Raw genomic sequence first — 15624 nt, forward strand, 5'->3', positions numbered from 1 at the left:
GTGAACTATCGACCTGCCTCAGTGTCTTTCACTCCGCATTTGGGCCATATCTGAACTATCAACCCGTTTCAGTATCTCTTGTTCTGTACTTGGGCCATATCCAGTGACATACCTGCTCCCTCATTATTCTTGGTCATAAAGGTTGTGGATTTAGGAGCTGCCATCAGCACAGTTTTGCTGCAATGTGGGTCAACTGAAGCTACACCAAAATGTTAATACTAAAAGCATTACAGAGTCATAGAGTCATAAAAAAGTACAACACAGGAACAGGACGTTTGGCCCATCCAGTCCATACTGAAACCATCTAAATTGCCTATTCCCTTCAACTAGCACCAGAGCCGTACCTATCCTAACGTCAGCTAAATATCGAAATTGAGCTCACATGGGCCACTTGCTGACAGCTCATTCCACACTCTCACAACCCTCTAAGTGAATAAGTTTCCCCTCATGTTCCCCTTAAACTTCTCACTGTTCACCCTTAACCCATGATATCTGGTTGTAGCATTTTATTTATACTACCATGTTAAAAACACTTCTGAAATAGCAGTAATTAAATCTTCCAGAAGAAGTGATGTTTGCTATTCCACAACCCCGCCTTGTAAAACAAAATATCACTCTTCTGCCAGCGTTCATCTTCAGGCAAAAGCTACTGCAACTGGCACGTCTATGTGTTTGAACAGGTTTAACGCAGACTGTATTCTATCAGTGGCCAATATCCATATTGTCGTATTTTCATTACAAAGCGGTTTACTGTAGGTCTGGAGTCACATATAGGCTGGAGATTTCTAAATGGTAAATGAACACTACCTCACTGTTATATAAATTGTTTATGTGCTGTGTCATAAGGGCAATCAGGGTCTTTCCACGACCTTGATTGTTCTTGGCAAATCTTCCTACAGAAGTACAAAAAAGCTGGATGAACTCAGCAGGTCGGGCAGCATCCATTGACTGCTTCTTTCAACCGATGCTGCCTGACTTGCTGAGTTCATCCAGCTTTTTTGGACGTCTTGATTTGACCACAGCATCTGCAGTGTACTTTGTGTTTTCTACAGAAGCAGTTTGCTCTTGCCTTGTTCTGGGCAGTGTCTTTACAAGACGGGTGACCCCAACCATTATCAATACTCTTCAGAGATTGTCTGCCTGGTGTCAGTGATCACATAGCCAGGACTTGTGATCTGCACCGGCTGTTCATACGACCATCCACCACCTGCTCCCATGGCTTCACATGATCCTGATCAGGGGCTAAGCAGATGCTACACCTCGCCCAAGGGTGACCTGCAGGCTAGTGGAGGGAAGGAGTGACTTACACCTCCTTTGGAAGAGATCTATCTCCACCTCATCACACAATATTATATATATTTTTTACTTTATATATATAAACATTGTATCTTATATATTTATGTATCTTATTGTTATTTTTAATACTTTTACTCACTGCACTGTACTGCTGCTGCAAAACAACAAATTTCTCAACATACAATATGTCAGCAATGCTAAAACTGTTAAACCTGTGTCTGAGTCAGAGAAAGTAGGACAGAGCAGATATGGCAGTGGATTCCTCCTGTAAGAAATGCAAGTGAACCGGACAGGCTTTTGTGACAAACATAGAATGCCCCCTTGATTCCTTCTTGGGAAGATCAGAGAGCTCTTCTCCATTATAAATTCTTTTGCTGATAGTTTGCATTCCTGTAGAGCTGCCTGACTAAAGCAAAGCCACAAACTGCAGTAGGCTCCCAGAGTTGGTCCAGATCCTCTCATCCTGTCCACTGGAGTTGACTGTGTCGCACAGTCGGCCCAGTTCCAAGCTGCTGTTGATGTCTTGAGGTTCACTGTGACTTTGCATCCCTGGATGCACTCCAACCATTTGCATTGGCTTACAGCCAGGGAAGGATAATTGACTGCAGGAAGATGACCTTTCCCATGCAAGTTGTTCAGAAATTCCAGGGATATTGGATTAACCGGAAATTAAAAATCAAGCCCTGCAATTATGCGACATGATTTATAAAACCATTCGGGCTAATTACTATCTTGTCATTGCACTTCAACCCCTCAACCATCAGGCTCCTGAACCAAAGGGGATAACTTCATTCACCTCAGATCTGAACTGATTCCACAACCCATGGAGTCTCTTTTAAGGACTCTACAACTCATGTTCTCGGTATTATTTATTACTATAATTAGCAGTTTTTTTTGTATCTGTGCCATTTGTCTTTTTTTGCACATTGGTTGCTTGTCCATATTGCTTGTATGTAGTTTTTCATTGATTCAATTGTGTTTCTTGCTAGCTGCTGTGCATGCCCACAAGAAAATGAATCTCAGGGTAGATCTGAAGCACATCTACATGAAACACTGTCACAGGAAAGCAGCATCCATTATCAGAGATCCTCACCACCTAGGCCTTGCCTTTTTCTCACTGCTGCCATCAGATAGAAGGTACAAGGGCCTTAGGACTCGGATCACCAGCTTCCAGTACAGTTACTACCCCTCAACCATCAGACTCTTAAACAAAAATGATAGCTACACTCATCTGTTGAGATGTTCCCACAACCAATGATCTCACTTTAAGGGCTCTTTATCTTGTTATTTCATGCTCATTATTTATTGCTATTTATTTATATTTGATATTTGCACTGTTTGTTGTTCATTGATCCTGTTCACAGTTACTGCTCTGTAGACTTGCTGAGTATGCTCACAAGAAAAGAATCTCAGGATTGTATGTGGTGGCATGTATGTATTCTGATAATAAATTTTACTTTCAACATAGAATTACATTGAGCTTTGAATTTCACAGATTCCCCACCGCCAGCTAAATTAATTCATCCTTACCTCGGTTCTAAAGGGCCATCCTTCTATTCCGAAGCTGTGCTCTCTGGTCCTAGACTCCCGACTGTAGAAAATATACTCTCCATGTCCACCCTCTCTGGACCTTTCAATATTCGATAGGTTTCAATACGATTCCCCCTCATTCTTCTAAACTCCAACAAGAACAGATCCAGAGCCATCAAACACTCCTCAATTTTTCAAGCTTGAACTCTGTACATACCCTATAGTATATACTATATGCTACAGTTTAGTATATACTCTAAAGCTATAGTCTGATGACATCACTAGGATCTCTATCTCCTTTCTATACTCTTGACTCACCATTATTTGAGACGTGGTTCATGAGTGATATCATCTGCGACTTTGTAGATGGTGTTACTGCGGAATCAGACACGAGTGTAGTGAACAGAGTGAGGTGCTGAGGATGCAGCTCTGAGAATAATGGTGGCAGAGATATTGGTTTATTGTTGCCACATGTACCAAGATCCAGTGAAAAGCTTGTCTTGCAAATGCTTATCCTCATACAGATCAAATCATTACACAGAGCATTAAGGAAAAAGAGTAACAATGGAGAATAAAGTGGAAAAGCTGCTGAAGAAGTGCAGTGTAGATAAACGACAAAGTGAAAGATCATAATGAGGTATTTCATCAGGAGTTTGAGGGGAGTTGGTATGTCACAAAACACACTCGCAAGTTTCTACAGATGTACCATTCTAACAGGCTGCATCACCTTCTGGTATGTGGGGGCTACTGCACAGGATCGAAATAAGCTGCAGAAAGTTGTGAACGCAGTCATCTCCATCATGGGTACTAGCTTCCACAGCATTCAGGATATCTTCAAGGACTGACGCCTCAAAACAGCAGCATCCATCATGAAGGACCCCTCCCCCAACTCAGGACATGCCCTCATCTCATTGTTCTCAGCAAGGAGGAGGTACAGGGGCCTGAAGGAACACAATGATTCAGGAAAAGCTTCTTCCCTTCTGCAATCTGATTTCTGAATGAACATTGAACCCATGAACGCCACCTCACTACTCTTATTTCTCTTTTTGCACTAATTTAATTTATAGACTTGTTACTGCGATTTACAGTTTTATATTATTTATTGAAATGTACTGCTGCCACAATACAATAAATTTCACAAGATATGCCAGTGATATTAAGCCTGGTTCTGATTCTGAGATTGTAAGGCTAAGAGTCTGTTGGTCAGGAAGTCAGGGATCCAGTTGCAAAGGGAGGTGTTGAGTCTCAGGTCTCAGAGTTTGCTTGGAATTATAGTGTTGAAGTTGGAGCTGTAGTTGTTACATGACCACAGGTTTCGTTTACTCTAGGCATCACTTTAAATGCCTGGATGAGGCGGGAGTACGACGTCAGTATAACAAAACGTGGACAGTCTGCTGGGACATTCAGTAGAGCGAGAGGTAGGTCCAGACTGTGAGTAGGAGCTCGCTACAGTAATGGGTGAAGTTTGATACTCTACGATACCCGAAGGATTGGGTGAATGAGCGGCACACAGTGCATATTGGATATGTGACTGTCACTGCGTATGATCCATATGTGGATTCCTGGAATACACTGTGGCAACCACTTTCATTAACCCTTACATGGATTCGGGTGTGTCATGTGGTGAGCACTTGTGCTAAGGAATATTCCGTGACTGTCACCTTATGATATCTCTATGTGGATTTCGGAATACTACTCGTTGATCTTCTGTGACTGTTACTTCATTTTCCCAGCATGGAAGCTGTGGAATCCTTCTTGATTACCTCCTCATTGCAATTTAGGGGTATGATCCTTCTTGGGGTGCATGAGGTACTAGGTCAGATCCCAGATGAGCCCCCAATTTATGTTACACACTGCAACAATAGACCACAACTGGAGTCACGTTTTAATGTTAAACCACTATATTTATTAGTATCTACTCAAAATATAGAAAATTAAACAAACCACTGTCCTAACAGAAGTTAACAGTGTTACGCATTTGTGGCTGCCAAACCATCAGGCTTAGGGACAATTCTTAAAGGTTTAAGATGGCAAGCTAGAAAGTTCCAGTAATCCATGCAATAGGTGCTAGGAGAAACTTGTAAGAACATGAAAAAGCAAAAAATAATATCCATTAAGTGGCAGTTCCTCAGGCGAAAATGCCTTGTTAATGAAAGAGATAAGAAAAAAATGGCCAAACTGGCTCAAGCTGACCAGAAAGTGACAGAAGCTCAGATAACCACGTGTTACAACAGTGGTGTGCAGAAGAGCATCTCTGAACGCAGAACATGTCGAACCTTGAAGTGGATGGGCTACAGCGGCAGAAGACCATGGAACATAGTAAGTGGCACACACACTCAGAACAGTCTGGAGTCCCACACACACTCAGAACAGTCTGGAGTCCCACACACACTCAGGACAGGCTGGAGTCCCACACACACTCAGGACAGGCTGGAGTCCCACACACACTCAGAACAGGCTGGAGTCCCACACACACTCAGGAGAATAGTGCAGAACAGGCCCAACAGCTGCACTGCTCAGTGACCTACTTAATACTAACCTAATCACGGGCAACTTACATTGACCAATCGACTTGATAACCAGGAGGTATTTAGACTGTGGGAGGAAACCGGAGAGCTCCTTATGTACGCCGCTAGAATTGAACTCCGAACTCCAAAAGCCCTGAGTCGCATCACAATTGGCCACTGCAAATTGCCCCAAGAGTGTCAGTGAGTGGTAGAACCTCAGAAATGTAAAGAGTAAAGTAGAGTAGGATAGGATTAAATGGTCGGCAGCTGAAGAGCCTGTTTCCATGGTGAATCTCTACATTATGCTGTGTATACTTTCAAAGGACAGAGAAAATGGGGGAATGAAATGAGGAAGGATGTCTCAATGCAACTTCCAAAACTTTGGATTTGTGTCGAGGGAGCTTTGTCAACCCCCTGTGGGACCATGAAAGATCTTGCTTTAATGTTGAATTGGAAAGATGCCATCTCCAAGTGTGGGGCATTCCCTCAGCACAGTGCAGAAGGTTCTGCAAGGGGTGTGTGTGTGTGTGTGTGTGTGTGTGTGTGTGTGTGTGTGTGTGTGTGTGTGTGTGTGTGTGTGTGTGTGTGTGTGTGTGTGTGTGTGTGTGTGACTGTGAACCCACACCTTCTCACTGAAATGGTGAGTGGCATCCAGCAATCGATCAGCAAGGGGCTGCAGCTGAGGGAAGGTTTGAGATAACCTCATGATCAGAGTGGATTCTGGCACTCAGCTCCCACATTCCCATGTGGAGGAGATGGAAAGACGTTAAAGTTTAGCTTTATTCGTCACAGGTACTATACATCGAAATGTCAGAGCATACAGGGAAATGCGTTGTTTGCATCAACAAACAACACAGTCCAAGGATGTGCTGGGGGCAACCCACAAGTATTGTCGTACTTCTGGCACCAACATAGCATGCCTACAATTTCCTTTTTTTTATTATTAAACTTTTTTATTGTGTTTTCAAGTAATTACAGAATAAAAGTATATGAAAAAATGTATATTACCCATCCCCCCTCCCCTTAACCCCTCCCCCCTAACACCCCTATAGAAAAAAAAGAAAGAAAAAAAAAGAAAGAGTGCCTGGATACCTACAATTTCCTAACACGAACGTCTTCGGGATGTGGATAGAAACCAGAGCACCCGGAAGAAACCCATACAGTCATGGGGAGACATGCAAACTCACAGTGGGAAATGAAGCCTGATTGCTGATCACTGCCATTGCAAAATGTTGTACTAACCACCAGACGACTGTGCCACCCCCTTTGGATCCTTTGGAGAATTCACTTTCTGGAAACGCAAGGAAATACAATTTATATGGTGCAGATTTATCAACACAAAAACATGTGTGAAGGAGGTCCTATGATTAACACAGAAGTGGGTCAGTGAATCACTTCTGCTTAATGTATAAATTGGAAGTATCAATGTACTTGCAAAAGCCTGTCTCCCTCTACTGGTGCATCCTGGAAGTGCGATTTATTTGAACCACCCTTGTCGTGATTCATGATCAACCAGTGGCCTCAGCTGATAAAGCCGTTAGCTGCACAGAGTCAGTCCAAGCTGCCTGGAAAAGATAGTTAGTGGACAAACCCTTCCCCTTCATCACTATTTCACACCCTGATATCCTGAACGTTAAGCTTGTAAAAGTGCAACACTTACACTACTGAAGTTCCTTTCATAACCTCAGAATTTTTCAGCCAATGAAGTACTCAGGGAGCATTGTAGGAAGCACAGGAACCAGACTGAATGCAATTCCCCATTGTGGAGCATCAAGTGCCAGATTTGGGACATCGTGTTACAGCAGCATAGCATGCTGGTGTGATTGCACCTGGACATTTCTGTGCTGTCCAGGCCACCGCACTAAAGCAATGTTGTGCTAGCTGGAGAGGGTGCAGAAACAATTCACGAGGATGTTATCAGGACTAGAGGGCTTGAGTTCAAAGCAGAGGCTGCGTAGGTGGAGGCTGTATTCCCTGAAGTGAAGGAGTGGGAAAGATAACCTGAAAGAGATTTATACAATCATGGGGAGGATAGATAAGGTCACAGCCTTTTTCCCATGGTAGGAGAGTCTAAAACTAGAGGGCATAGGTTTAGAGTGAGAGGGGAAAGATTTAAATTGGACTTGAGAAGCCAGTTTTTCACATAGAGAATGACGGGTATATGAAACAACTTGCCAGAGGAAGTGGTAGACAATAACAATGTTTAAAAGACTTTGGGACGGGGTCAGATGGATATGGGCCACATGCAGGCAAATGGGACTACCTCAAGAGGGCAGACTGGTTGTCAAGGATGAGTTGGGCTGAAGGGCCTGTTTCTATGCTGTATAATTCTTTGACACTAATTGACCAACTAGTAAGAAGATAACAATATAAGAAATAGGAGGAGGAGTCGGCCATCTGGCCTGTCGAGCCTGCTCCGCCATTCAATAAGATCATGTCTGATCTGGCCATGGACTCATCTCCATCTACCTGCCTTTTTCATATTACCCAAAATTCCCTACTATGCAAAAATCTATCCAACCTTATCTTAAATATATTTACTGAGGTAGCCTCCACTGCTTCATGGGGCAGAGAATTCTGCAGATTCACCACCTCTGGGAAAAACAGTTCCTCCTCATCTCCGTCCTAAATCTATTTGTCTGAATCTTGAGGTTATGTCCCCTAGTTCTAGTCTCACCTACCAGTGGAAACAACTTTCCTGCCTCTGTCTTACCTATCCTTTTCATAATTTTCTAAGTTTCTATAAGATCTGCTCTGGCAATGCTAACATTGTCCATCTCAGGAAGGAATTTTTTTTTAAATTGTTTCTTTACTGAAATGAAAAAGGTGTTGTTCCTCGAGCTCACTTTGAACCTCACTGACTGATCTGCCAAGCTCTTCCATCATTTTGCGTGCGTTGCTCAAGATTTCCAACATCTGCAGAATCTCTGGTGTCTCTGTTAGAGAAAGTATAAGGGGAATTTATTTTTCCCTACACAGAGTGTGGATAAAATCGAAAACCTGAAGAGACAGTGAATGCAGACACTCTGACAACGTTTAAGAAGCTTGATTGAATTGCCTGCTATAGAACTGAAGTGTGTGAACCATTGCCTATTGATCGCAGGTGAACTGATTGGGCCTCCTACACTCGCTTTAGGTGCAGGTTTTCGAATCCGTACTTTTTCCATCTCAGCGGGCTCGGTTTGCTGCTCTCACACTGTTAAGTTGCACATCATGACTCAGTAAATATTTAATCTTCCTACTCCATTGTAGTTCTTGCTCCATGGATATGTAACGTTTGAGGACGAGAATCAGAAAAAGAATGTCCTCTCGGTTCCTAGCACCCAATATATTTTGAGCTGCAGCAATGGCAAAATCAGCCACTAGAACTGGGCTGCAATGGAAGAAAACGTTCCTGGAACACTTTGGAATTTTATCAATATTAACACCAGCAGCAAAGCTGGAGAAAGTGATGAAACTCAACTGCGGTGCACTTAGAAATTCACTGCCATTCCTTCCTTGCTGCTGGATCCAAGTCGAATACACTGTGGGAGTACCTACACCACACAGGCTCACCATCACCCTCTCAAGGATGTTCAGACTGACCGTCACCTACATCTCGGCTTGGCAGAGTGGCTTAGCGGTTAGCGTAAAGCTTTACGGTGCCAGTGCCCCAGGTTCTGTTTGTGCCTCTGTCCGTAAGAAGCATATACACTCTACCTGTCACCTCATGTGTTTCCTCCAACTGCTCAGTGGAAAAGTCTGTCCTATTCACCTTTTCTATGCCATGCACGGTTTTATAATCCTCACCCTTCAGCCTCTTATGCTCCAGGAAAGAAAATTCCTATTCTCTCTAGTTCCATTTGCTCAAGCCCTCCGGTCCCGGTGATATCCTTTTACATTCTTTTGCAGTTTAATTACATCACTCCTATAGCAGAACTACAGTATATTCCAAAAGTGCCCTTACCAATGTCTGATCCAGCTGCAACCTGATGTCCCAGCTCTTGTACTCAATATCATGATAGATGAAAGCAACACCCTCTTCAGCAGCCTGCCTACCTGTGGTAGGGAATGCCTTAGAAACAAACATTCTGGACAGAAGTCGCAGTCCCTTGGAATATTGGACGTACAGAGGAACAGGCACTCCAGCCCACAGTGTTGAGCCAAACTAATTAAACTAGTAATTAAGCAAGGTAATGCAGTGGTTAGCATGTTGCTTTACAGCAACGGCGATCACAGACTGGGATACAGTTCCCACCACTCCCTGGAAGGAGTCGATATGTTCTCGCCCTGACTGCGCGGGTTTCTTCCGGGTGCTCAGGTGTCCTCCCACACTCCAAAGACATCCAGGTAAGCGTCACTGAGTTGTGAGCATGTTATGTTGGGGCCAGAAGCATGGCGACGCTTGTGGGCTGCCCCCAGCGCATCCTCGGATTGGGTTTGTCAGTGACGCAGACAAGGCATTTCACTGTAGGTTTCAATGTTTTGATGTCCATGTGACAAATAAAGCTGATCTTCACCTTGTGAACAGGTCTCTCCACCCTTGCAGTCCACCACGGGTAAAGGCCTCCCCGCCATTCAGCATATACACGTGGAGAGCTATCGCAGGATCCATCTTCAAGGACCCCCACCACCCAGGCCGTGTTCACCTCGCTGCAGCCATCGGAGAGAAGGACCCACATCACCGGGTTCAGGAACAGTTATTACCTCTCAGCCATCACACTCCTGATCCAGTGGGGGTAACTTCATTCAACCCATCGCTGAACAGATCCCACAACCTATGGGCTCGCTGTCAAGGACTCTTCATCTCATGTTATCAATATTTATTCCTTATTTATTTATTATCATTGTTTGTTTTTTCCTTTGTATTTGCAGAGTTTGTTATCCTTCACACATTTGTTGTTGGGTACGGTCTTTCACTGATGCCATTATGTTTCTTGAATTTTCTGTGTATGCCTGCAAGAAAACAAATCTCAGGGTTGTATATACGTACTTCGATAACAAATTTACTTTGAATTTTGAACGTACTGTATGTTCCAGAGTTTAAGCTCATTAACCGTATAAATAGCCTTTCCCATCCATTCCTTATGATATGGATATCAACACCAGTAAGGCCAGTATTCATTGTCCATCTTGTTCAGTCTACTTTAATTTCAGAAATAAACCTTATTCATAATAATAATTACAAACATTAAATAATAATAAATTACAGAAGAATTAACACAGTGTACAACATTTTACATCTGTAGCCAATGCTTTTAATAGTGTTGACTTTTTAAAAACCATAGCACCATTACCACTCATGTGGCCCACTGGAACAATGCATCATTTCAATGTCTGAGGGGCTTCTCCACCAGACTCTGCCTCTTCATGAGCCAGTAGTGGATGAAAGCTAGGTTGTATTCCTTCCGCATACAGCCTTTGCGTTGGATGAACGAAGCTTCAATGCGCTCGGCACATACTCCTGCAGCCTGGAAAGTGGCCGTTGACAGCATTCCCTTTACGGACATCTCTCTGCGCTGGCTGACCAACAAGTTTCGGGCAGACCAAAAAGTATCTGTCATCCAGTTGATGATCTACCAGCAGCAGTTAATTGTTTTTGTTAAATCAAAATAAAGTTATTCATAATTTTTAAAAAATATTTACAAAAATAAACCATGCAGGCTCTTAATGTCTGTCTCTTTCACTCTCTATTGTTAGGCATTTTGGAGAGTAATTGGGACTCACTCACATTGTAGGTCTGGACTCACTCCAGGTCATTGAAGCACACAAGCCTCCAAACCAGGACAAGGTTGTAGTCCTCTTGGAGGATCTCCAGGGAAAGAAATCCATTATTCCTATCTGGTCTGACCCGTAAGAGTTACGTTGGCAGGAGTCAGCGCCTTGTACTTTGACTCTTGGTAGGGTCACCCATGCCAAACAGGTCAAGAGGGAGAGGCCAGACAAAGAGTAGCCCACTGGTCACAGGTTTGGTGGTTCAGCTCAGGGCTAGCAACCCTGACTGGTAAAACAAATATTGTTACAGAAACAGCAATGAAGAATCCTTCTTTATCTGTGTCCTTCATTACTGACATAAACACCAGCAGCGTAACAGGCAGTGATTGTCTGAAAATAATGAATAAAGCTCATGTTTGTTTACTGTGGTTTCATGGTCATTGTTGAAGAGTCTCAGCTGTTAATTCCAGGAATTATTTAATTATCGAAGCGCGAATATCTCAGAACAATTCCATGTCCTGTAATTTAACCACCACGGTTCTTTACCCGCAGTGTGTCACCATGTCACTGTGACAGTAATCACTGCCAGTAAATCGAGGTATCATAATATCAGCAGTCTTTGCGTCACTAAGCCATTGAATTAGCGGGCAGTATCATTGTATCAAAACACTACGGTATCATGTTGCCAATGAATAGATGTAACACTGTATCAGCTCACAGAATCTCGCAACAGTTACGGTACTGAAGGGAAACATTCTGCACATCAATGTACGAGCAATCCAGCTGGTCTACCCCCCTCCCTCTCCCCACAGCCCTGCTTTTCTCCTTCCTTTCAGGTACTCAGCTCACTCCTTACTGAGCGCTACGATTGAATCGCTTCCTCTGGCAGCGCATTCCAGACACTAAACTGTGCAAATACAAATTTTAAATAATAATAATAATAATAATAAATAATCAAGTACACGAGTTGTAGAGTGCCAAAGAGTGAGTCTATAGATTGTGGATTCAGTTCCATGTTGGGCAGTGAAGTTCAAGAGCATGATGGTTGAGGAGTAATAATTGTTCTTGAACCTGGTGATGTGGGACTTGAGGCTCCTGTATCTCCATCCTGATGGCAGCAGTGAGAAGCGAGCATGGCCTGGGACTGTGGGCGTCCTTGATGATGGATTCTACCTTCCTGGAACAGTGTAGATGTGCTCAGTGGTGGGGAGGGATTTACTTGTGAAGGACACTTCCATCACGTTTCCAGAGGCAGTCCCAGTTCCTCCAGTCCATCCCTCATTTGGCAGATCTTTTCCTCTCCCTTGCTAAAACCCTTACATCTTTCCTGAATTCTTCCGGGCACAACTGGGCACCACATACTAAGGAGACCAGTGACCCCAGTACCAACCCCTGGCATACTCAACCACTGTCCTCTCATTTCACTGCTTTCTCTCTATGCTGTTATGACCTTCGAGGTTAATGATACCAATTATGTAGAACATTGACAAAAGCCCATCAGTCACATTCACTTCATTAAGAAAAACTCCCTCTTGTTAGTTAGACATGATTTGATTTTAATAAATCTATTCTGGCTTCCTCGGGTCATGTTAGAGAGAAGGGGTTGGTTTTAAAGAAGATGAGCTTTATTCGTCACACCTACATCGAAGCATCGAAACATGCAGTGAAGTAAGTGCATCATTTACATCAATGACAAACACAGTCCGAGGGTTTGCTGGGGGCAGCTCACCAGTTTCACTATGCGTCTGGCTCCAACATAGCGCACCAACTACTCATTAAACCCAACCTGTATACCAGAGGAAACCCATGCAGTCACAGAGAGAACATATAAAGTTCTTCCAGGGAGTGGTGAGGATTGAATCCCAGTTTGTGACCTCTGGTGCTATAAAGCATTATGATAGCCACCCTGTACTCATGATCATCATTATGTGCCATGTCGTATGACGGGTCTTCCATCTGCCTTTAATCTGAGAGGTTCTAATAAGCTCTTCAAAACTCATGCCTGTCCATCCCGTGATCTAACTCATGAATGTCACGAACACAGGAAAATCTGCAGCTGCTGCAAAGCCGAGCACACACAAAATGCTGGAGGAGCTCAGCAGGCCAGGCAGCATCTGTGGAAAAAAGTAAGCAGTTGACGTTTTGGACCGCAACCCTTCATCGGGATTTGAAAGGAAGGAGAGAAGTCAAAGTAAGAAGGTGGAGGGAGGGGAGGAAGAAGTACAAGGTGGCAGGTGATTGATGAAACCAGGAAAGGAGTGAAGTAAAGAGCTAGGAAGTCAACTGAAGAAAGAGATAAAGGGTGGGAGAAGGGAGAATCTGATAAGAGAGGACAGAAGTCCATGGAAGAAAGGGAAGGGGGAGGAGCACCAGAGGGAGGTGATGGGCAGGTAAGGAGATAAGGGAAGTGAGGGAAAAGAGAATAGGGAATGGTGAAAATCATGAAGGGGGAAGCATTATCAGAAGTCCCGGAAACTGATGTTCATGCCAGCAGGTTGGAAGCTAGCCAGACAGAATTTAAAGAGTTGTTCTTCCAACCTGAGAGTGGCCTCATCACAACCTTAGAGGAGGCCACGGACTGACTTGTCAGAATGGGAATGGGATGCATAGTCGACTGCGACTTTTTTCTTCCACCAAATTTTCCCTTCACTGCAACATGTTCCTGCTTCTCTTCCCTCACTACCTGCCCCAGAAATTCCAGCTGGTGTTTCCTGATTGACGATATCAGCTCTCTTCTTATTCTGGCTTTTTGTAACACTTCCTCATTTGATACCCGGTCCGCTGTGCTACCTTGTTTGATTACTAGTTTAATTAGTTTGGCTCAACACTGTGGGCTGGAGTGCCTGTTCCTCTGCAGATGTGCGGTACGTCCTATGTTCCAAGTGACTGTGAATTCTGTCCAGAATGCTTGGTTCTAAGGCATTCCCTACCACAGGTAGGCAGGCTGCTGAAGAGGGTGTTGCTTTCATCTATCATGATATTGAGTACAAGAGCTGGGACATCAAGAGCTGTACCAGACATTGGTAAGGGCACTTTTGGAATATAGTTCTGTTTGTGATTTTTTTTCCTGGGGCATAGGAGGCTGAAGGCTGGCTTTATCGAGGATTATAAAATCATGGGGAGGCATCAATAAGGTGAAGACCACAGACTTTTCCCCAGAGTAGGCGATGGATTCCAAAGCTCAAGGACGTACAGTACAGTAGATTTAAAGTGAGAGAGGAAAGATTTAAAAGGGACTTGACAGGTCAAGATTTTCATACTGAAGGTGGTTGGTACATGGGATGAGCTGCCAGAAGAAAGAATCATGACGGATACATGGATAGGAAATGTGTGGAAGAATGTGTACCAAATGCAGACAAATGAGACTAACTCAGTTAGGCTACTGGATGAATTGGGGTGAAGAATTGTTTCTGTGCTGTAGAGCTCTTTGACTCTACAACACAGATGTTAAGCTGACTGCTCTTCTGTTACTTGCCGGCTCTATCTCTGAAGGGTATATTTGAAATATAAAATATAAAAATATAAAATATAAAATATAAAAAAATCATAGTCTATCTAGTTTGTTATTCTCAAGCCCTCCAATCCTTGCAATATCCTCATAATCTTTCTTGCATCCTTTCCAGTTCAATGACATTTTTTCCATAGCAGGACAAACAGAACTATATTCCAAAAGTGCCCTTACCAATGTCTGGTACAGCTCTTGATGTTCCAGCTGTTGTACTCAATATCATGAAATATTTGTAGTTTTCCAGTCCACAGCTACCATCCCTAATCTGTAGATGTTTAGAACCTAGGGTTGCTTCAATTTCTCTCCAACTGGCCTCATTTCACAACTTTGACATCCTTCAGCTATTTTCTCACTAGCTTTCCTTGTGAACCCATCAGTCAGATAACTTCATCAACAGCTTTCTCCCGTGGCAAATAAAAATCATAAAAACTGCAGTTTCTGGAAATCAGAAATTTCTGCTTTACACTTTCAGATCTGAAACAAGAACTTCCCACAGGTGCTGCCTGACTTGCGGAGTGATTCCGCCACTTTTGGTTTGTCTTGGTGCTGTGTACAGCTATAGCAATACTTCCTCCTCTCCCTCCCCCCCCCCCCCCATTTATATATGCCAATCACCTTGTTATGAAGTCCTGCCGAAGGGTCTCGGCCCGAAACATTGACTGTACTCCTTTCCATAGATGTTGCCTGGCCTGCTGAATTCCTCCAGCATTTTTGTGTGTGGCGTGGGCTTCCAGCATCTGCACATTTTCTCTTGTTTGTTATGAAGGTTAAGTTTCCATTAGGTTTTTTAACATAATTTTACCTGACACCAGCCAAAAGATTATTAACTTGAAACTCTCCTCTCCTATCAGGTTCCTTTTTTTCAGCCCTTTACTTTTTCCACCTATCACTTCCCAGCTTCTCACTACCTTCCCCCTCACCTGGTTTTACCTATCACCCTCCAGCTTGTACTCCTTCTTCCCCCCCCCCGACTTTTTCTTACCCCTTCCTTTCCAGTCCTGATGAAGGGTCTTGCCCTGAAGCATCAACTCCATAGATGCTACCTAACCTCCCTCCTGGGCAGCCCCCAGCCTTTTGTGTGTATTACTT

Source organism: Hemitrygon akajei, chromosome 4 (genome assembly GCF_048418815.1).
Source record: "Hemitrygon akajei chromosome 4, sHemAka1.3, whole genome shotgun sequence".
NCBI classification, from domain to species: domain Eukaryota; kingdom Metazoa; phylum Chordata; class Chondrichthyes; order Myliobatiformes; family Dasyatidae; genus Hemitrygon; species Hemitrygon akajei.